The 23,724-nt window shown below is 50.5% G+C and overlaps 1 protein-coding gene across 24 annotated transcripts in view; it reads left to right on the forward strand.

Moving 5' to 3' along the window:
- PTK2 (protein tyrosine kinase 2) overlaps positions 1-23,724 on the forward strand; it is a 251,367-nt gene that overhangs the window by 58,517 nt on the left and 169,126 nt on the right. The window lies entirely within an intron of this gene.

Below are 23,724 nucleotides of genomic sequence, written 5' to 3' on the forward strand. Positions count from 1 at the left end.
AGGAGAGAGCCCGATGCGGGGCTCGATCCCAGGACCCCTGGGATCATGACCCGAGCCGAAGGCAGAGGCTTTAACCCTCTGAGCCACCCAGGCGCCCCTTAAATACAAATTTTTAAGAGTATATTCAAGTATCCTGCTAACCTACTCAGGAAAGATTTTTTAAAAGGAAGAGCCTGCACTGGGTAAAGAGCAGTATTGTAAGTGGACCCTCAGGCTGATTCAGTTTAGTGTTTAGCTTAAAAAATTAAAAAAAAAAAAGATTTTATTTATTCATTTGACAGAGATCACAAGTAGGCAGAGAGGCAGGCAGAGAGAGAGGGGGAAGCAGGCTTCCCGCCAAGCAGAGAGCCCAATGCGGGGCTTGATCCCAGGACCCTGAGATCATGACCCGAGCTGAAGGCAGAGGCTTAACCACTGAGCCCCCCAGGCGCCCCCAGCTTCAAACTCCAGGATGTGGAGGTGCTCGCACCCGACCGTGGTTTCACTGTTGGATGCTTCTCGCTTCCGAGGTTGTCAGCGTCATCTAGTCACTCTCGTCTAGGCTTTTAAACATTTCTCCTTCCTTCCCTCCCTCCCTCCCTCCCTCCCTTCCTTCCTTCCTTCCTTCCTTTCTTCTTAGGTAATCTCTGCATCCAGCGTGGGGCTGAGACTCACAACCCCGAGATTAAGAAAGTCGCCGACCAAGCCAGCGCCCCTTTTAGACATTTCTAAAGCCTGAGGTGTTAGAACTCTTTCAGCAGGATGCTCTCTGAACAAAGCACCTGTCACTTGATCACCTGACTAAGCATAAATTAAAGATTTCGCTGAGTTAAGTTCACACCGTTGAGTTTTAAAGGATGTTGGGTGTGGGAACTTGTAAAACCTGTAACTGAGGTCAGAGTGTGCGGACCGCAGAGTGTCACTGAGCGTGACCAGGAGCAAGCACCCCGGGGCAGAGCGTTCTCTATTGTGCTTGTGGAAGGTTTGGGACCTGTATGCACAGTGCCACCTCCGTGGTGTGACAGCCCTCTGTCAGCACTGATCCTTGCCAATAAGGCTCTGATTCCACTAAGTCTAGCCTAGGCTCAATATATGAATCGAGTTGCAGTGGGGTATTAAATAACTGACTGCTGGGTTTTTAAAGAAGTTCAGGGCGACTCTAGAAATATGGGCATCGGAGGACACGAGACTGAGGTGTTTTTGCTCGTCCCAAAGCAGCTGATGGAAGCAGCTTGTTTTCCCATTACGTCTGCTGACTGGCAGAGCGAGTGAGGAGAGGCCTTTTTAACTGGGATGCCATTTTGATAGCGGTCAGGGTTAGGTAGCAGAGCGGAAGCGCACGTGCGGAAGAGGGGAGGAGGTAGGGCCAGCATCAGGCTTAGAATCATTGCGTTTGTAGGGCTGGAGCAGGCCATCCCCTCTGATGAGTGGTCTTGCTTCTGGATGTGCAAGAGGAGGTTTCTGACGACATAAGGAGCTTGTCACCCTGTCCCCCTCGCAGGGCTGAGTACGCCGCCTCACCCGGGGACACACAGTGTGCAATTTCTCAGCACACTTCTCTGTACCAGGCCAGGAAGGCAGGAAACCCTAGGTTCTATTCTGGTCAGGTTTTGCTGTGTGATAAAGGCAAAGATGTTGGTGTATAGGAATTGGCTGAAATGGTTATTTTCAAGTTTAAAAGTTACCACTTTTAGATAAAGACAAAATAAAATGCTCAAGTCCAAAGACTGTAAATCTCTCTTTTCAGTTCGATATTCGAAACCTCACATTTGATTTTATCAGTCACATTAACCTCAAAAACAGCGGTGTCCCAATTTAAGAAGACACAAAATACTTAGTAGAACAGGCTAAAAATAATGGAACAGAGCTATATTTGTATACTTTGAACTGAAACCTTCACAGTATCCTTAAGACAATCTGTGGCTGTCTCTGTGATACAGTTCACTGTACCTCTCTGATAAAGGAAAGCGCATTAGATCACTCCACAGAATACAGTGTTTTCACACACTTAATCCAACTTTGTTGTAACATGTGTTCAACTATATCGTGACTTCCTAGGCTTAGCAGTGGCTTTAATCCTGAAATCGAGGTAAAGGTAGATGTTGCGGTGCAGTGTTTGGTCGCAAGGTCACCGAATGCAGAAAGCCCTGCTCGGAAGGTCCGTTGGTGACATTAGCATGTGCCATGCCTGTTTTACTCTCAGATGCTGGGAGGGCTGTGCTCATTAGGGGTAAGTGTGTGGTCAGGGTTTTCTCTGGATCTTTCAGTAGTGGATCGAGATTGAGCATACCACTCACCGTTCACTTGTGTGCTGGGTCATGCTTTTTCTGCATCAGTATTTTTAACTCCCGCTCGCCCTGCCTCCATCCGGGTGGTTCTGTGTGCGGCCCGTCTTCACTTCTGTGCTCAGACTGCGGTGCTCAGCGGCCTCCTGGCACCTACGTTTTTATCTTTCCTAAACGTCTGATGCTCACCAGCCAGGGAACAGTCTCGTAACTGTTGCCCCTGAAATCTGTCCCTCCCCAAGTCCCTCTTGTCTTAGTAAACGTGCCGGACCTCCGTGCCCTTATTCGCTCAGGCCACAGACCCGGGATGCCTCTTGGACACTTTCTGCCTCATGGAATGAGCCCGCCTTCGTGCCCTTACAGTTGTGTCTTCAGAACAGCTCTGCAGCTCCTCGCCCTCCCGGCCACATCCACTCTGCACCGTGCAACCTTCGTCTCCCTCTGGGCCGTGGGAGTTGCTTCCTGTTGGAGCTCCCTGTTTCCTCCCTCTTCGTCCTTCGCAAAGCTGCCCGAGTGCGTTTGCCAAAGCAAGAAGGCCCCGCTACTCTCCTTACAGCCCCGGTGGCTTCTTACTGGATAAAATTGCAGGCCCTTAATGTGGCCTGCCAGGCCTCACCTGACGCGACTGCTTCCAGCATCTCGGGCTTTGGGCCGGTGGCCTCTGGCTCATCACTCTTGCGGCCGTCCTGACTCGGGAGCACCTCAGACAGCTGAGCTCTTCCCGGTCAGGCCGTCGTACCTGTGCTTGCCCCTTCCTTGCCTGGTGGCCTGCTCCTCCTGGCCTCTCCGGTCTGAGCCTAACCGACCTCTCAGCCGTGTCAGCGAGGACCGCGTTCGCCCTGGTGTCCACCCTGATGTTCTCCCCGAGCCTCGTCTCCTGGCCTTGCACGGCACTTAGCTGGGACGGACCGTTCCATGTCGTTCTTGCTTGCTTTCCGTCTTCTTTGCTAAGAAGTAGACTCGACACGGTCAGGGACGGTCAGGTTTTCTCCTCCTTGACAGGGTATCGGCACAAATGAATATTACCTTAACGAATGAATGCATTATGGGCTTAGCTAATCCACATGCCTCAAGAACAGTTGGGTGAGAGCCGCAGATCAGTGGCCGAGTCTCTTCCTGTAGCCCAACATGTGCTGCATCCCAGCTCTCTCAACAGATGGGCCTTGGTTGGGCTCCTGGGGCCTGATCGCTTCCCTGGGAGTGATCTCCGTGGGCCTCTGCTGCTCCTCTGGGACTGTGGCCACCCAGTCTGACAGCTCGAGGTGCTAATTGACTCGTGGGGAAGATGTTCAAAATACATCTCTCTGTGAGTGTGTGCATTTATTTTATAGTGTACGCATGTAAATCATTGTCATCTATACCTTTACGGTGAAAGGTGTCAGAAGCTTTCCCGAAGAGTGACTGAGTTTTCTGAGTGCCCAGCACGAAGGAACGACTCGTGGGGCCCAGCGCACAGTAGGCCCGCAGTAAGAACGGGTGCTGCACTGAGCTCCGGCCTGTCACCGGCTTGCCCCGGTGTCAGCCGCGTTACGAGAGAGACTGCATCCTCTCCACTGGCCGCCCCTCGGCTCCGCCTCCGTTACAGCCACAGCACTGCCAGAGGAGCCTCTCCAGGCCCCCTAACGCTTCTGCTGCTCCTTCTGCTTGCAACAGTCATTCTTTTTAAAGGTGGAACTTTCAGGATTCTGCCCTAGGGCATGGCCCTCTGTGTTTGTGTGTGTGTGTGCGTCTGTTTGTCTGTCTCCCTTTCTCTCTCACCTGGACCGCAGGGCTGGGCTGTGGCATCTTTGTGCAGCAGCTCTGCACACACGGGCGCGGCCGTAACTCAACTTCTCTCTCTGCTCGTCTCACGCTCCTTAGTCGTCAGCTCCTTGCCGACCCGGTTCAGACGTTACTGCTTTTCCAATCCTATGGTCTGACGTGTTATCAGCACTCAGTGATCATTGACTGAAAAACCCCCGAGTTGTTGAAATCTGGGGCATTTTTCTAAAGGAGGTGCTGATTCATGCCAGCGGAGAAGGGGGAGGCCTTCCGTGCTGTCGGAGTTCTGGGGGCAAAGGCACTGAGAAATGAGCTTGTTTGCAGAGCGTCCGGGGAAACCTGGGCTTTCCTGCGGAGGACAGTGCAGCCTGCGTTCAGGTCTGCGGAGAGCGGTCAGCAGGGAACTGTCTCTGAGGGGTGAGGACGGTGCTCTTGTGAGCCTTTCCCCTGCCCCTGAAGATCATGCTCCCCAGGTGTGGTTCCAGCCTTTCTGTCCTATTCCGGCCCACCGACTTGGCAGTGTTCTCTGCTTCCCTGGGGGGTTCGCCCCCCACTTGGCTTTGCACACCTTGTCTGCCTGTGTCCCTGCTTTTGGTCACCAGTGCCTCTGCTGGGGGCACCCTGGAAACCACCAAGCCACTCTAGCTTAGATTCCTCGGACGCGCTCCTTGGTTAAACTGGGTTGTTGGTAAGCCTCGCGAAGTGTGCTTGGCCCCCAGCGCGTCGTCGGCTACAGAATAGGTGAATTGAGGATATATCGGCCTTTCTGGTGCTGCAGAGTTGGGGGGGGGAACCGAGCACATGGTGAGGCGTGACGGGCGGCGGTAGGCAGTGCTCCAGCAGCGACAGGGAGCAGCCCGGCCAGCGCGTTCTCCGGGCAGCGCACCTTTGCCTCTGCTGTCCTCACCGAGAGAGCACAGCGAGCCCTTCTCGGCCCTAGTCTGCCATCGTCTCCCTCGAGCAGAAAACTAGTGCGGTGGGTATTACAATAACCGCGTCTCTCCGCTCCTTTCACTTTCCTCACTGTGTTTGGAGAAGAGGCCGCAAGGGTTCCGTCTTCTCCCCCGAGGGACCGTCACTGTGAGTGCGGGGGGCGGGGGACGCGCCAGCTGATGCTTTATCTCAGGCTCCGGCTGTCCGGCTGTCACGCGCCCCGCCCCCAGGCTCCGCGTGCAGCAGTAATTACATGAACCCTGTAGTGTGCCCCCCCCCGCACCCTCCTGTCGGCACCACTGTCCCCATCTGTCCCTGGCACCCACTCCTGCTCACGCTTCTCCCCAGCTGCCGCACGCTGGGGCCCGCTCGTTTGCCCCGTGCACTGGCCCCTCCCAGGGCCGGCACCTGCTGGACCCCGGCCGGGAGCGCGGTGCAGTGCTGCGCTCAGTCACCTCGTCTGCTTGGAGCGGCGGAGGCGCAGACCACTAGAGGCAGCTGAGAGGGTCCTGGAGGCTTTTGTGGAAATGAAACAACTTCTTTCTAGTGCCGAATGGTTAGTGACAACTGAGTTTTTAAACTAGTGTTCACAAATCTTTCATTGCAGATTTGCCGGTAAGTGCTCATACTATCAGGAATTCATTATAAATTTGAGTTTTCTGTATTTCCTAACTTACCAGTTTTCAGTTAAAGAGAAGAGTCCGGTTTTGAAACAGTTATCGCTGTGTATGTTTGTTTTGCCTTTGAGTGTATTTGTATGAACGATGCAGAGTTCCCGACTGTCGCTCCCAGCACTGAGGTCTGTGTGCCACATCTGTTGTCTTCTGTAACCTCTTCCCATAACGTTTCCTCCTGAAAAGCTGTAGACAATGTGTCCTGCTGTGAGTGGTTCAGAGGAGTCCGATGTGGGAAACCAGGCAGTGGTGGTGGGTTTTTTTTTTTTTTTTTTTTTTCATTTATTAAGATTTAATTTCTCATGCATTCTTTAGCCAAACAAATCCAAGTACAGATCTTTAATTTTACTACCTAACAGATTAAATGGGATACAGGAATCCTAGGAGAACCATCTTTAACATTCCCCCCTCTATTTCTTGATCCCATCTATTTTACAGCTGGGCTTTAACATATTCCTAAGGAAATTCTGCTGTCAGTGCTATACTATCCTCTTCCAGATCAGAAAATAAGATAAGAGTTTCCCAGCAGGTTTTCCAGAAGAGCAAAATTCTTATTCTTAAATCTAATAAACAGCAATAAACATGTGACTGGTATCATTCATGAATCTAGACTCTGAAGCTAAAAAACCTTTTAGAAAGCAGAATATTTGTAAACTACTAAAAAGGAATAAAGGTAAAATCTGCAATTCAGTCCTCCACTATTTAGAGCCTTGATTTCCCTGGGAGCGGAAGGACCGGCGCTCCACTGGCCTCTTCCCTGCGCTCCGGTGGGCATGCCTCCGTGTTGCCCGCGGCGCTCAGTCCATGGCAGGGTCCTGTGGTCGGGGGTGGGTGTGCGAGGTGCTCTGCCAGTGACAGCAGCTTCTGGAGCTCACAGACTTCTGCTTCTCTTCCGTTTCCCCTGGGGCTGTGTCGAATCTGGGCATCAGTTTGGGAGAAGTGACCTGGGGACAGTATTGTGACCTTCGGGTGACCCGTGCAGTCAGCTGGGTCTGGGGGCGCCTGGAGCTGCGTGCGGTGGGTCATAGTGGGTAGCGGGGAGGGCTTCACGCTTTCCTGATGCCACTGGAAAGGACGGGTTTTTGACTTGAAGGTGTAACTTGGCTTAGAATTAGAAGTAGATAATCTTGTTCGACTATCCCGGCCTTACTGTGAGTCACTCTGTAGTTCCAGTGGTTTACTTGAGCGAGGAGAAAATTCAAAGAAATCTATAATCACGTAATCCGAAAATAACTCCTTTTCTCTCTGGTCTTTGTGTCTTTTATTTCTCTGTCTTGTCGTCCGTGACTGGCACCTTCCTTACAGCGTCCTTGTCACGTGCTGGCCTCAGGGAGCAAGTTTCCAGTGCGAAGCAGGGTTCAGTTCTGGATTTATCTTCGTAGATGTCCTCTGTCGGATGGAAAAGTTCTCCTTCTAGCTCCCGATTTTCTAAGAGGATTTTTTTTTTTAAATCATGAGAGGTTGTTAATTTTGTCAGGTGCTTTTTCCGTCTCTTGAATTGATTGTAGAAATTTTCTGTTTTTTTAAAATAACAGGTAAGTTACATTTTGATTGTTGACTGAACCTTGCATTTCTAAGGTAAATCCCACTTGATCATGATGTCTTATCCTGCTTATATATTGTTAGAGCGGTCTGCAGTGTTTTGTTCAGGAAATCTGTGTCTGCTTGAGGGGCATGAATCCGTGACCTTTCTGTGGTGCTTTCATTTCAGGCACTGCCATTCTCAGAAAACAAGCTGGGCGGTGTCCCCTTGTTTCCATTTGTGTGACCGGTGTCCATAAAGTTAGGAGACCCTGACCTCTAGTCGCAGTACTGGGAGTCCTGGTCCCATTTGGTGGCCAGGCACTGGTCACAGAGGGCTAGGAAGCACAGCGGGAGCGTGTTCTGTCTCGCTTAGCTGTGTTCCGGGGGTGGGGCTGGGGGTGCACGCGCACGCGTGTGGTGCTCGTGTGAAGAACCGTGGAGCTCTGCACTCAGGATCTGTGCGCCTCACATGTTAGGTGAGCCCAGAGCCGGCAGGACTGGACCGTGTGTGCGGCCTCCACGGGCGCTGTAGCTCTGGAGGCCTGGCAGCATGCTCTGCCCGGAAAGGGAAGATCAGACACATTGACACAGTCCCTTAAGCCGGGTTCCGAAAACCTTAAAGCCCAGGGAAGAGACTCTCCCTATAAAATCTGAAATACGAGATTTCAAGTGCTTAATGTATTGTTTTTTGATAACCAGACAGGATGGTTAAGAGTTGTACATGGAAAGCGTGCTGCTGCTCCCTGATACTGCACGTACAAGGTGGTGCGGCATTCAAGGGATTTATTAGAAAAAATGCAGACAAAAACGTGTAACAAATAAGAAGACCGTTTGCCAGAACCAGGAAGCAGGGAGGGGAACTGAGCCTTGATGGTTGAGGAAAGGGGCCGAGAGCTGCTGGGGCGAGGATTTTAGGGACGAGGGGCAGCTTCTGCAGAGTCGAACCAGAACAAGTTCCAGAGAGTTCCAGGCCTTTCTTGTGGCTCTGCCGCCCGGAGGGTCTGATGCGGCTCTGTTGGTGGCTGATGCTCCCGGTGGAAACATTTCAGACCGGAGCTGTGTTTAGACCCCCGGTGCCTGTGCTCTGAACGTCTCTGTGGGGGGCTGTGAGAGCTGTCAGGGTGCTGGCGGGAGAGAGCACTGTCGCGGTCACTTCTGCAGAGAGCGTGCCCCTCGTTTCGGACACCGTGCTTTCCAGACTCTGGAGCTGGTTTCAGTGACCTACAGATTTTATTTGGATGACAGCTTGAGACCTCTTCACATACAGTTTTGTTTAAAGTTATGTATTGAGTTTAGGGGACGTGAGTATAAAGTTTCCTTGTACTCACGTTGGCCAGAGAAATGTTGTATTGTGTGTAGCCTGTCTTACATTACACACAAACAAACAAACAAACAGAGAAGAAACCTAGGACCTTGTTAACTAGGGTGAGGCCAGTATGTCGTATTTCCGCCAAGGTCTGTTTTTTAACCTTTTTAAATTTTTCTAAGGGAAACGAGATACTGCTAGAGTATCACATACCAACGCTACTTTTTTACTGGGAAAATCTCACTGTGTTGTAAAGTTGACAGAGTCATTAAGAAGACAATACCAGACTGATGGGTATTCTGTCTTCTCAACTTTTGTGTAAGATCGCAATGGAATGGTGTACTGCTGGTATATTTTCAGTTGAGAAAAATGCGTCCTGTCTTTATATAGGACAAGGTTTGGGGAAAACCCTGTGAACACTGTGCTTCCCTTGGTCATTGGCTTTAATTACCCATTGCAGACTTCCCAGATGTTACCAAAGTAGGAAGCATAGTCTGTTGTTTCCTTTTTTGACATAGATTCATAAAGCTTTGAAGTGTAACAGCGAAGGTGCTTTTTTAGGGCTATGGTGGGACTTTTGAAGTATTAGTTAAATGGGGAAGGGGTCTTATAGGATATCAACTTGGAGAACAACCTTAGTATTTCCCTTTCAGCAGCCTAGGGAACTCAGGGTATCCCTCCTAACTGCTGGTGCCACGGACCAGATGCTGACTTCGTCTCTAACACACCTTGCTAAGAAGCCCTCTCCCCTTACTACGTCAGCTAGTGGGGGCGGTTCCTGCTTGCGCTTTGCAGACAAGGAGCCTCTAATAATTTAAGAGTCGCGTTGCTGGGATGGGGGGAGCCAGGCACAGTCGTGAACATTAGTGAGCGACATGCTCTGCTTCTCATTCAGGATCTTGCTTGGAAGCCACTGTCTGTGGAGCCTTTGCTAACACTTGCCTCCTTGCAGAATTTCCAGCCTTCTTCACTTACAGGCTCAGGGATCAGGTTGGGCTCATTCTTTTATTTTATTATTTTTAAAAATATTTTATTTATTTATTTGACAGAGAGAGAGAGCAAGAGATCACAAGTAGGCAGAGCAGCAGGCAGAAAGGGAGGGGGAAGCAGGCTCCCCACTGAGCAGAGAGCCCGATGCGGGGCTCGATCCCAGGACCCTGAGACCATGACCTGAGCCAAAGGTAGAGGTTTAACCCACTGAGCCACCCAGGTGCCCTGGGCTCATTCTTTTAAAGGTTTACTTGTGTGATTTAGGTGAAGTTTTAGCTGTGCTGTAGTCTCTAGGGTATCTTGTCCATAGGAAGTAACTGAATGGCTCAAGTCTTGATGATCTAAGGGATGTGCCCAACCAGTGAGTCTTCAAAGCCACAACAGTTGGAAATGCTATTGTGATAACTTATTTTCCCTATTGTGGGTTGTTAACAGTTCTACTCTGGAAATTGCATTCTTGCACTCAAAATTGGGTATTAAATGAAGTTAGCCATGCTTTCTCTCTGTTTGGCTCCCAGAATCCTGTCAGGAGGCTTTCACCCGATCCTGGCAGGAGATGGAAGCATTCTTCTCTAAGGAGACTGGTCCAAGCGAACAGGCCGACTGGAACGTTCTGGGATCTCTAGCCAAGCAGCTGATTCTCTGCTCAGTGCATAGATCACCGGGTCATCCGCGTGTACAGGGTTCCTCGACAGCCTCTGCAGCACAGCAAGGATAAAAATAAACCAGTGGGACAGCATCAGACTAAAGTTTCCACACAACAAGGGAAACCCATCAACAAAAGGGCAAAAAAGGGCAACCTGCAGAATGGGAGAAAATACCTGTAGATCATATATCTGGTAAAGGACTAATGAATCCTCTTCCAAGACGTAGCTTCCAGAAGTCCAGCTCCCTGCTCCCCACCCCCGACTGCAGGTGGGAAGCACCTGCCTTCGCATGCGCTCAGGCCTGTGGGCCTGTGTCCCCAGTAACGAACAGCAAACTGAAGTGACTTCTACTTTGGGCTCATGCCGTTCCTCGGACAGACAGCCTCTGCCCCTCTGGTGTTCTGCGTCTCCGTGGAGTGGCCTCACTTTCCCACTCAGTCACCTGAGCAAGAGAAGTGGCCGCTGACTTCCTCTAATCTTACGTGTGCAGTTTAGTCAGCCTCTGTCCTCTTGACTTTTATGGCTCTCAAGTCTTTCTACCTCCTGGGCCATAGTTAGCGCCGTCGGGATTGCAACAGAAGCTTCCAGATCGGTCTCCAGGGGCTCTGGTGCTGCCCAGGTGCGTACCCTCGCAGCAGTCGGGCTCCCCACCTGCCTCTGGGGCGAGGCCGTGTCCGGCTTCTCTGCTGTTTGAGTTAAAGCCGCTCCCAGATCCCGACCTACAGCTGCAGCCATGGCTTCTGTTGGGCGTGACTTGGGACGTGGCTGTTCTCAAGATCTTGGCTTGGAACTCAGATTCTGGAGGCACTTGGCCATGCTCCAAGTCTGGGCGATGACCTGTTCTCCCAGCATCACCCCCAACACCGTGTTCTTCGTGTACTGGTCTGTGCTGGTCTTTCTCATGAGGGCCACAGGGGCAGGGACCATTGTCCTGCTCTGTCCAGACCACCAGTCTGTGTCTTTCCTAGTATCCGTCTGTGCTGATACTCTGACACCCACGTGAGCACCTCATGTGTAGTCTACTGTAAGATGTTTTGGTTGGGGTAGGGGATGAAGTAGCAGGTGGACAGTAAATAAATACACTGAAGAAAATGACAGCGTAACTGGTAGATTGTGCGAGTATCGCGATGCTGTGCTTCCCACACAAAACTTGCGGAGCAATCATGTGCTGACTTTGTTAAAGATTCTTTTTTTTTTTTAAAGATTTTATTTATTTATTAGAGCAAGCATGTAAGCGAGAGCATGAGCAGAGGGGAGAGGCAGAAGCAGGACACCCCCCCCCCCCGCCAAGCCAGGAGCCTGACGCCGGGCTCCATCCCGGGAACCTGGGACTATGACCTGAGCCAAAAGCAGACACTTAACTAGCCCAGCCCCCCAGGAGCCCCTAAGGCACAGATTGTTGGCAAGTAGGTTTGTGGTGGGGACAAACTCTCGGGGGTCAGACTGACCCGATGAGCTAGCTCCTTGGGTGACCTGCTGACAAGGGGACAAGTGTTCGCTGCCCAGTCGCCAGCACCAGCTTCTCGTGGTGTGCACGGCACATTCCGGATCGCGCGGTTTTCGTAAACGTCTTTATATTCAGTCCCTTGATAGTCCTGTGAAGTCCCTGCTGTCCCACACTGCAGTTCAGAACTGGGTCCTGCTGGCGTGTGACCCGCGTGTTTGTGGAGCTGGATTTTAAGCCCGCCTAGACCCTGTATCGGCATGGTGACACCATAGCCCTCCTAACTTAATTTTTTGTGCTAAGTTCTGGAGTTAGTTTTTAGAGACTAAAGTGTTAAGGTGATGATCCAGGCCCATTAAAAATAGTAATTTTTCTTGACATTTGCAATGACGTGGATGGAACTAGAGGGTATTATGCTGAGCGAAATAAGTCAACCGGAGAAAGACAATTATCATATGGTCTCCCTGATATGAGGAAGTTGAGAGGCGGGGGGGGGGGTCGTGAGGGGAGGGAGAAAAATGAAAGAAGATGGGACCCAGGAGGGAGACAACCATAAGAGACTCTTAATCTCAGGAAACAAACTGAGGTTGCTGGGGGTTGGGGTCAGGGAGGGAGAGGGTGGCTGGGTGATGGACACTGGTATGTGCTATGGTGAGTGCTGTGAAGCGTGTAAGCCTGATGATTCACGGACTTGTACCCATGGGGCAAATAATACATTATATGTTAATAAAAAATAAAATAAAAAAATTAATTTTTTCTTCGTGAGCCACCAGGCAGGACTGTTTTAATGAACTAATGAATACAAATGCCCAAATGTTCAAGGGGAGCTCCATGGGGAGTTTGGGACTTTGTCCCTGCACGACTCCTGGCAAGTCCTGGCTGTCCTGCCTCTCTGTCCTTCTTGAGCCCACCAGGCTCTGGGCTGCCCTCCCTGTGCTGCGGCGCAGGAATGGCCCCTGCAGAGCGCCGGGCTCACTTCGTCTGTGCCCGCTCGGAGCTCGTGGCTAGGTGCTTCCTGCGTCCTGCACGGTTTTCTGGTAGTTTATTGTGTGTGGTGGCGGGCGGGGGGACGTCCAGAGGGTGCTCTGTTTTGTGTCTCAGTTCGTCTCTCCTTCATGGGAGGGGCCGCATGTGCTTGCTTGGGTTTGTGTCTGGACCGCATGGAGGTACTGTATGTACAGAACTGCTTCGGTAGCTGCAACATGGGCAATATTCAGTAAAAGCTTTTTGTTTTTTACCTTGTAATACTAGACTCAATTTTGCCTTTTTTTTTCCTTTCTTTTTTTTTTTTAAGTAAACCCTACCCCCGATGTGGGCCTTGAACTCACAACCCTGAGACCAAGTCAGCTGGAGCCCGCCGGGCGCCCCAGGTTTTCTCTTACTCAGTAGAGGCTAAGTATATACCGTTTGAGCACAGGGAGATTTTAGTCCCGTATTTAGTGAATACGGGCAGACTCGCCCGACCTGGTCTCCAGTCCGTGCGTCTGTGTGTGGCTTTCATGTGCCACGTGCAGGGCCAGCAGGACGACCGCCTTCTCTGCAGTGGGTCCCCCGTCTTTGTTCCCCTTGGCCACACAATGCTGTGAGTTCCTTGCACTTCCTGTCTGCACCTCTTCTTTGGAAGCTCTGTGGTAGCCCCTCCAGCAGGCTGTGCCCCCCATCACTACGGGGGTGGGGAGGGCGGAGGGCTGGGGGTGGAGTTCTTCCTTTGACCAGGTCCTGCGCCGGGGGGCTCCTTCCTTGACTGGTCTCTCAGCCTCTCTGTTTATCTCCTCGCCCTCCGGTGGCAGCTTCTTCATTTCCTCCGGCAACAAGGCTCTTTCTTCTGTCTCTAAGCAGTACAAGGGCCGGGCTCTGTTCTCACACCTCCTTCGAGTTGGCAGAGTGATTTCAGGGGAACAGCCATGGACCTTTAGCATCTGTAGCCCTCCCAGGACTCAGGGACCCAGCACAGGGTACAGGGCCTAGCGGGGACCCTCACAGGGGATCCAGGAGCCACGCTTTCGGCTTACTAAGGACTGGAGGCGCAAGGGAAGGGGAGCGCAGAGCTGTGCTGGGCGAGGCCGCTCTGCCCCGCGGCGGTGGGGCGTGCAAGGAGCCCGCGGCTGCTGCCAGCCCGTGTAGGCCAAGTGCTCGTGCGTGTAGAGAAGGGGGTCCGGGGGAGTGCCCTGTCCCCGGCTGCAGGCATGACTTTTCTGCTCTTGGAAGTCACCTGTTGAGGTAGTTTCTTTGTAAAGAAAGTGTTTTGATGCCGCATGCGAAATGGCAGGTGCGAACTCAGAGCTGTCGAAGCACCGGAGGGGTTAGTTCACGGAGGTCTTCGCATGGATTTTGAACATCCCATTCACTCTGTTTTACTTTACATGTTTACACGTATTATTCCGTTACACGTACTACTGTAGAAAAGTACTTTAACCGTGTTTCATCTGGGAGACTTGCAGTGAGTAACAAAGATGTGTTCGGGAACGTGTATCATGACCAATGTGCTCAGCAGATGGGACTAGGAGCCAGGCATGACCTCCTCAGCCTGGCTTCAAGGGGACAGTCCTTACTACTGCAACTTCCAGGAGGCCCGGGTCCTGTTGTGTGCCACAGACACATCCGTCCAGCCTCCTGCCGGCTACCCGCCTGCCCCATCCGGCCGCACGTCCCCCAGTTCTTTTCCTCCCCTTCGCTGCCGCCCACTGAACGAGAAGGAAAAGGATCTCTTCCCGCGTTCTCCTTCCCGTTGCCAGTGCGTCCTGGGAAGCTGTGTGGAAGGCCGGTTACAGGGTGTGCGGGACCCACCAGGTTTCTCTGGCCTTTCCTACAACGTGTGTGACAGGATGTGCCACACCTGTCAGCACACACGCTGCTGCTCCCAGCGTGGGGACTGCAGTGGTAGCGTGCGTGTGTGCGTGTGCACGCTGGTAAGTGGACGGCTCCCCTCGGCCTGAGGGTTTCAGGGGCAGAGGATGTTGTTAGGTGGGGCTGAAGGGGCTCCCTGGTGTTTAGATATACAGTGTGTCCTTCAAACCCCCAGTGTCACACTGTCACCTCCCGGCCACAGAGGAGACTTCCGTCCTTGGACCGCACAGTCTTCGATGTCGCTGTGACCAGGCGGGGCACGCCCACCTCTAACAGCTGTGCTGGAGATGAAGTTAACGAGCTGACCTCTCTCCTTGCTGGCCTGTGCAGTCACCCCGGAAGTGGTCATTTTAATTACTTGTTGGTAATTACATTTTGCCTCCCTTGGCTGGGCCGTTGGTCTTAGAGCTGGGGTCCAGGTATGAGTTTTAGAGGATCCATGAACTTTGCGATCATATACAGAATTTTCTGTTTTAGTGTGTATACATTTTCTCTTGAAAATGTTCATATTTTTCAACAGATTCTCAAAGATCTCTGTCATCAGTATATACATAGGCACCTATGCCTGTCCGTGGGTGCTTAAAGAAGTCCTCTCATAGAAGATGGTAAATGGACAGTAATTTTGTATTTGCAAGCGCCACTCATTTTCCGTGTTTTGCAGAACAGCATGTTCATGTATGGTTAGAGACCGAGGCAGAAACGTAAAAATCAAGAATGGTTGCCATTGCAAAATGTGCAGCTGTGACTTGCTGCTTTGCTGGGTTGGTAACTTTCTCAGGCAAGTAATTTCATCCAGGGTGTTTGGCTTGGCATATTGCTTTTGGTTAATTGTTGTGTAGAGTCTTCTGGCAAAAAATTTTGTTCTCATTTTGTAAATAAATGTATGTAATTGAAATATATCTCCTGTAAGTTGCACACATCCTATGTGTCCTGGTGTAGGATCGACTACTACCTTCCGTATCCGTGTTTGCGGTGGCAGCAGCCCCAGCAGTCTCCTTGATGGCTCCCTTCAGTCAGTGTCCCCGGGAAGGTGGCCAACATTTTGATTTCTGTTGCCATGACTCAGTTTGCCTGTTTATCCTAATGTCTGTGAGAGTCATCCACGTCGGTGCATGGAGCCCTGATTTTTCATTGCTGTATAGTATTCCATTTCAGTATCTACCACAGTTTGTATTTTATTGTTGATGGACGGTTGGGTTGTTTCCAGTTTTGAATGATAGGAATGGTGCCGCTGTGAATACTCCGTGTGTCTTTTGGTGACCCCACGGCTGTGTCTTTCTTGGGCGTGTACTTCAGAGTGAAACGGCTGCTCATGGCGTGCGTCACGGTGCTCTTCCGCAGAGATCGCTTCCAAAGCTTGTATCAAACCACAGCCCAGCCGGCGGTGTATAAAAGCTCCAGCTGCTCCACGTCTTTGCCACAGTAAGCACCGTTGGTGTTTAAGATTTTGGAGCCATAGAAGAACTATACTTTAAAAATACAAATTTTAAAAATGGAGATAAAATTCATGTTCACATAACATGAAATTTTCCATGTGGTTTCAAGTGTACCCACAGGGTTGTGTGACCCTCAACGCTGTCTAGCTCCATCGCCCCCAAAAGAGACCCAGTACCTGTAGCCAGACCCTCCCTGTCTCCCTCTCCCTTGCCTCTGGCAAACTCATGCCTGCTTTCTGTCCCCTTGGATTTGCCTATTTTGGAATTGTCGTATAAATGGATCCTACAACATACAGCCTTTTGTCTGACAGCTTTTACTTACCGTAATGTTGTCAAGGCTTCTCCCTGTTGTGGTACCAGGACCTGTTCCTTGTTATGGCCGAGCGCTCTTCTGCTCTGTTGTAGTGACGGGCCGGTCTGTTTATCCAGTTGTGTTACCAGATGTTACTGTTCTGTTCTAATAGAGAAGATGAAGTTACTAAGCAGTGTCTTTACATTGGGTCTTGATAGGACGTCTGGTTGATTGGCTGCAGCTGATCAAAGTGGGCTTTTGAGCTCGTGGATGGCTGCCTGGGGAGGCAGCTTCAGTTACCTGCCGGCGCTCCTGGAAAACAGTGGAGCGTGCGTGTCGTGCTTGTCTGTTGTGGGCCTTCGGCTCTCAGCCTCTTGGAGGCCCTTCTTCTTTAGTTAGGTCACTTCTGGCCTATTTTCCTCGTCATGGTTTCTTCAAACCCCCTTTTTATCCATTTCATTTCCTTTTGTTACTCTAGCCTTAATTGGATCTTAGCTCAGTGCATATCTAGCTACTGGGGCGCCTGGGTGGCTCAGTGGGTTAAAGTCTCTGCCTTCGGCTCAGGTCATGATCTCAGGGTCCTGGGATCGAGCCCCACATCGGGCTCTCTGCTCAGCGGGGAACCTGCTTCCTCTCTCTGCCTGCCTCTCTGCCTGCTTGTGACCTCTGTCTGTAAAATGAATAAATAGAATCTTTTAAAAATATATATATATCTGGCTACCTAACACAGAGGAAGATGCCAGCAGAACAGTCACAAGAAACCGGGGAGCCTCGCTATGGCTGGTTTTCTAGTTGGCTTAAGGCCCAAGAGGGAAAGTCCCTTGGATCAGGTTGGCCCGTCTTGGATAACAAAGTGGACTTTTTTCCTTTGTGATCCATCAGACGTTTCCCGTTTCCTAAATTATTTACCCAGGATACCTGTTGCACAGTTTCTACCTTGACTCTCCAGTGAGTAGTCAAGAAGAGCCATAGTGTCTAGGACTGGGAGCCGATGAGTTTTTGCTGGAGAGCTGAGCCCCTGTGTTCCGTGTGCCGTAGCTCCCGGTAATGTATGACCGTATGACCCCGTGCTCTCGATTGGGAGCTCCTAGCCGCGTAGAGCTCCTCCTACAAACTGAGCTGCCAGTTTTCAGACCCTTCCCAGCAACATGTCACGTGGAACTCTTAATAAATACAAGTTACTGGAGAGTTCATTGGACCTGGTGTGCAGGGGACGATTAGCCGATGTCACAGAGAATGATTGGGTGGCTGTGTTGGGAGAGGATATACATACGCTGCATGGGACACTGGACTTTTAACAATTAGTCTGTGCTTGAATTGGTCTGGGTGGGGAATACAGGTACTCTGAGAGAATTGAAGTAGATCCCTACCAGTGTCTGTGGAGCTCTCTGAGGAAGGCCCTTAGCCCCGACTGTGGATCCTCACGCTCATGTTTCCTCCTGTCCTCGGAGTCCCTGAGCTCTGTTGGGGCTCAAGGATATATCAGTGTCATTGGTTAGTAACTGGGGCCTGGAGCCTAGTTTAGGTGTCTTGGGGTTAATAATATTCTGGTATTAAAGATAAAGGGAGGGGCGTCTGGTTGGCTCAGTGGGTTAAGCCTCTGCCTTCAGTTCCGGTCGGGTCATGATCTCAGAGTCCTGGGATCGAGCCCCGCATCGGGCTCTCTGCTCAGCAGGGAGCCTGCTACCCCACCCACCCCCCACCCCCGCTGCTTGCCTGTTTGTGATCTCTCTCTCTGTCAAATAAATAAAATCTTAAAAAAAAAAAAAAAGATAAAGGGAAATGTGATTCTTAGTTTTGGGGTGAAATATAGCACCATTTGGGTTCATAGCTTCAGTTCTAGGGTCCTTGCTAGAAGTTTGAGGGACGGAGACCCAAATAGGCGGTTGGACAGACTGTTGGCTCCTGTGCTTGTTTTGGAAAGACAGGGAAAGGAAACCAGTCGGAGAGGACTGGAGCCGTCACTGAACAGGTTGGTAGACTGAACCAACAGGATAAGGGTGTCTACTGTCTACTGCTTGTGTAGGGTCATTGGGTTATCTGGTTGGAGTCCTTATAGATTCGTTAGATCCAGCTGGGCTACTGTTTTCATGGTACCGGAAATAGTAGAAACACAAGACCTGCTCGCTGTGTCTGGGGCCTCAGGGTTCTCCTTTTACCCTCGCAGGTGTTCATACAGGCTTCGGGTCTAATCAGTGCGATTTTAAGACCTGTCTCAAGTCATTATTTCCTTCCCCATTTTTAATTAGAGATGCCTACAGAGAAAACACCCTCTGTTTCCATAGCGTGCTGAAATCATAAACAACCTTGAAGGCCTATCTCCTGGTGATAAAGATTTTTAACTTTTAAGCTTCAAATGGGAGGACGTATGCCTGTTAGAGCCGTCAGTGCTGCCACTGAGCACAGAGGTGACTCCCATAACACAATGACCAGAAGTTTAGAAATCCAGGGGCGCCTGGGTGGCCCAGATGGCTGAGTGTCCAACTCTTACTTTCTGCTCAGGTCGTGGTCTCATGGGTCGTGGGATCAGCCCCGCCGAGAGCCCTGCATCCTGTCCCATGTTGGGCTCCCCACACAGCAGGGAGTCTGCGTGAGATTCTCTCTCTCTCTCTCTGCCACTTCCCTCCCCTTCCTCATCTCTCTCAAATAAATAAATACATCTTTAAAAAATTTTAGGAAGTCCAGCACAGGATATACCTAAATTGTTTTTAATATTCTAAGTTGACAGAGCACTTGTATACTTTTGTTATTTTTTTACAGTGTAAAAAATGAGAAGGGTTAAAAAAAATGACAAGGGTTTATCAATGTTAGAAATATCCAGTATAGGAAGTTACTGTAATATGAAGAAGGGAAAAGATAGTTTTCCTTCTGGATCCCAAGACAGAATCTGTTTAACATATGTTTTAGGAGTTTAGCTAATTGGATATATGGAAAAGATTATTTCTGATTGTTTCTAGGTTTTACTCCATTTATAAGGTAAGGGAACAGATCACAATGTTGGCCAGTAGCCACCCCTAAGTGTCTGAGTTTAAATATACACAAGGAGGGGCGCCTGGGTGGCTCTGTTGGTTGAGCATCTGCCTTCAGTTCAGGTCAGGATCTCCGGATCTTGGGATCGAGCCCCGCATCAGGCTCGGTAGTGGTGGTGGAGGGGTGGTGTCTGCTTCACTCTCTCCCCCCTGCCCTTCCCCACACTGTGCTCTCTTGTTCTGTCAAATAACTAAATAAAATCTTTAAAACATAAACAAAAACACACAAGTTACACACTTAACACATGTAACTTTAGATTTAAAACCTGCTCATCTCATCAGCATTTTGTCAATATGGGTTTTATGAATATCAGATATGTTTAAATAGGCTGAACATAAGTAGGACTGCCGTAAACCAGCACAGTTGTACTCTTTATATTTTGCCATTCCTCATTTCCTTAGGATTTTTTTACATCTCCAAAAATTATTCACAGTTACCTTCAAGGTCTCAATATTACCAATCTTAGAAATCAATTTAAAGTTGATATTAAAGGCTAATATCTAATTTTAATTTTAAAATTTTAAAATTTTAAATCTAATTTTAATCTAATATTCTAATTTTCATCAGAAGTACAGCATGAAAAGTTTTATAGTGGTACCTCAGATAAAGTAAATGATTTACATAATTTGCCATATTGTCTGAAGTCCAAAAAACAATCTGTTTAATAAAGGTATTAGTTGAATTGTTTTACAGACAGTCCGTGCTGTGCGTGGTTCCAGTGTGCACAAATACCAGTTTCTGTGGCTTCTGTGATGCCAGTCCTCAATGGCACGGTTCAGTCGTAGTTCACACGTAAGTCAGCTGTGAGCCGCTGTGTACGGTGCGAACTCAGTCTGCAGAGCACTACAGAAATGACAGATGTGACGTATGACCGGTGGCCAGTCGCGGTACCTCTCTCCTGGTCTGTTGCTGACGGGCTGCCCCGCGTCTGTGACTCAGTTTATACACAGCAGATGTGCAGTCGTGGTGCCTTCTTGTTTGCCAGTGATCAACCCCTGTGACATCTTACAAAATGGACTGTCATAGGAGGGAATTGGGCAACAAAGATGAAGTGCAGAGTTGAAGCAACAGAGGGTCGCCCGGGAAGTGGAATGGAAGGTACTGAGCACCTGTGAAGGCGGCAACTCCCGTGGAGCGGGGGCAGCCCTCGGCTTGCCTGCAGCGGCCCTAGGAACCGGGGGCTGCGTTGCATTAATCTGGCCAGTGGGCCCAGGAGTTATTTCAGCTTTTAAGGCCTGTGCTGGAGTTTGGGCAGGCTCTAGATGCTGCAGCTGGAGATGATGCAGACAGAAATGCCAGCAGCACGGCAGGAAGTATCGAAGAGTGCGGAGAGTGTGCACACGTGAGTGTGTGTGTGCGTGTGTGTGTGCGCGGTGCGACAGACACCTCCTGCACCGTGCACATCGCCGTGCGGGCTTCTGACTGAGAGTCACAGAAACAGGTAGCCGACTGTAGGAAGGTTGCCTTTGCTGCGGAGCCGGACTTGATAATTGTGTAGTCAGAGGAGCTTCGTAAATAAAGGCGAACTTACTGACAAGTGACGAAAAGAGTTGTGACAAAACAGAGGATGTTCCGGTGGACGTGAACCGGACGAGAAGGTTCGTTATCAGACGTGCTTTCGCAGATAGCTTACGACACTGAACGTACAAGGGATAAAGTGCTGGATGCTGACTCGAAACTTAGAAGGGAGTAGGACAGTTTGGCCAGGCATTGGAGAGATGCTCACTCCGTACCCTTAGTCATGGAGTGGGGGGAGGACGGAGGCACGTGCTGTCAGACCACGTTGGCAAGTCATCCTAGGGCCCCACACTCCTGTGCGAGGCGAGAGCCACTCGTGTGAGCTTCAGTTGGAATGCGTGCCGTACTGCTTATCTGTTGCTGATGGCAAGTCATCCCAACACCGCGTGGCTTAAAGTGACAAGAATTATTTTGTTCAGATCTGCAGTCTGGACAGGGCTCGACAGGGACAGCTGTTTCCGTGTGGTGGGAGCTCGGGTGTCACAACTGGGAGCCAGAGGGCCCCCTCGGAGGATGGCTCTGCCCCGTGGCTCAGAAGCCTGTGCTGGCTCTTGGCGGGAAGCCCGGCTCAGGCTTCTGTTGTCGGAGCTCAGTTCTTGGGCTTCTGGAGAGACTGTTGGTTGGGTTTTGTGAGCGAGTAGCCCAAGAGAACCTAGGGAACCAAGGGAACCTGGTTTGCCTTATCATACCTAGTGTAGGATGTTTCTTAGGCTGGTCAGAAGTCCCCCCCCCGCCGACTCGAGGGCAAGGAACGTAGCCTACACCTGTTGGAGAGACAGTTCAGGACCAGTGTTACAGCTTCTTTGGGAAAATACAGGCTGTCACATACTGATACTATAACATTAAATATTTAAGTAGTGTGAGCTCTTCGTTAAGTAAAATCCGCGTAGGAAATTTAGTATATTTGGGTTAGACTCTGTGAGAAGAGAAACCCAAATCTTGTATGAAAGGAGAGCATTTGGAAGGAGAAAGTTTTTACACCCATCTAGTTTGTTGAAGGGTTTACTGGAACTAGGATCGTCACCAACTCCTTAAAAATTCTCCAAACTTGTTTATGTCCGAAGTTGTTTAAATTGAGCGGGTCAGTGTGCGTTCTTTGTTGCATCCCTCCTGTCTGGCGGACAGCCCAGTGTTATTAAAGGGCTGGCGCCAGGTCTCGGTGGATCTTAGCGTGTCAGAGCGAGGATCATCTAGGGGACCCTGGAAGATGCTCCTTTCCTCTCTCCCTCACATGTGCTGTGTTACGCAGGGCATTTACATCGGACCGTGGGGTGAGGCCCAGAGTGAACTCCAGGGCTTGTCAGCACCTGGTTTCCTCACACCCTGACTTGGGACTTCTTTCAAGAGCAGAAGAAGTGTCTGTCTCCTGCGTAAAGGGAGAGCTTGGGCTCCGGCAGTCGGCAGCGAGGTCAGCATTGCCGATGCAGGAAGCCCCAGGCCCCCCGCGCAGGGCCGCCTGGACTGGGGCCATGGCCGAGTGCCGGAGCCTCTGGTGCTGAGCCGATGGCAGCGCTTTCTCTGCGGAGACGTGTTTCCGCTGCTTCCTGAAGACCTGTGACGGGTTCTGCGTGGACTTCGGGCCGTGGAGGCGTGTTGCGGTAACGCTTTTGGTTTGGCTTATCCCTTGGCACGCTCGGTGTTGCGGGGGGTGACTTTCACTGCTGGGGTGCCAGTTCCTCGGAGCGGCTCTGGGGACGCAGGGTTGCCTGTCGGGACGCAGCTGGCACTGTGTGTGCGCAGCCCGCTGTCCGGCCCGGGGAGCGAGACAGAGCGGAGCGGACCACAGAAGTGTCGTTGCTTGCATCTGACCGTCCAGCAACCTTGCCGCATTCTTTCTTGATTCTAGCAGTTTACCCGTATGTTATTCTCAGAGATTTTCTTCACACATAACTGTGCAGTCTGGGAGTAGTGATACTTTTCTTCCTTCCTTCCCAGCCCTGAGTTTTGTTTTCATTTTTGCCCATGGAACCTGCTGGGAAGACTTCCAGAACGGTGGCGACCAGCGGTGGTCGTGGCGGGCACCCACCGGCTCACTCCTGTTCCCGGAGGCGGGCAGGGGCTCTTCCCAGCGCTGTGTAAATTAGGTTTAATGTAAATACCCGCTTCAGTTCAAGGAAGTTGCTTCCTGTTTTTACTTTGCTTAGAGTTTTTATCCTGAGTGGCTGGTAAACTTGGCCAGATGCTTTTCTGCATATAGTAAGACACCTGTGGTTCTCCTCCTTTCTGAAATCTGGTTGGTTATATTGATTGGTTTAAAAAAAAATTAAGACGCTTTTTGTTTGTTTTGAAAGCAGTTTTAGGCTTGCAACAAACTTGAGGGAAGGTACAGGGATTTCCCCTCTGCCCGCTGATCTGGTAACATGCACAGCCGTACCCTTGTCAGCTCCCCCAGCAGAGTGGTGCTTGCGTTATACGCGACCTACCAGATCACCCGAAGTGCACAGTTTGCTGTACGGTTCACTCTGGGGGTGCACATCCTGTGTGTGGACAGATGTACAGTGACATGTGTCATCGTGATACGTCATACGTACTCTTTCACTGCCCTAAAAATCCCTTGTGCTCCACATTTTCATCCCCACCCCATCCCCCCAGCTCTGCATCTACTGAAATTTTACTGTCTCTATGGTTTTGCCACTTTCAGAGTGCCGTATAGTTGGAATCAGAGAGTGCGACCGGCTTCCCTCAGTAACATGCATTTACAGTTCCTCCAAGTGTTTTCGTGGTTTGGTAGCTCATTGCTCTTTCGCACTAAATGTTCATTGCCGGGATGGACCACAGTTGGCTTACCCTTTCCCCTGCTGAAGGGCGTGTTGGTGGCTTCCATGTCGGCCTTAGGAAGAAGGCTGCGGCAAACACAGAGCGCTCTTTGAATGTTTAACTGCCTTTGCGTTCCTCTGACGGACCCCTCTGGTTATAATATGTTATTTAAAAATATTGTGTGATTAAATTTGCTGATTTTTTAAAAAGATTTTTGCTCCCGTGTTGATAAGAAAGATTGATTTGTGCGCTTTCTTGTGCTGTCCTTGTCTGGTTTTGTGTCATTGCTTTGTTGGTCTCG

This window comes from Lutra lutra, chromosome 4 (genome assembly GCF_902655055.1).
Source record: "Lutra lutra chromosome 4, mLutLut1.2, whole genome shotgun sequence".
NCBI lineage: Eukaryota > Metazoa > Chordata > Mammalia > Carnivora > Mustelidae > Lutra > Lutra lutra.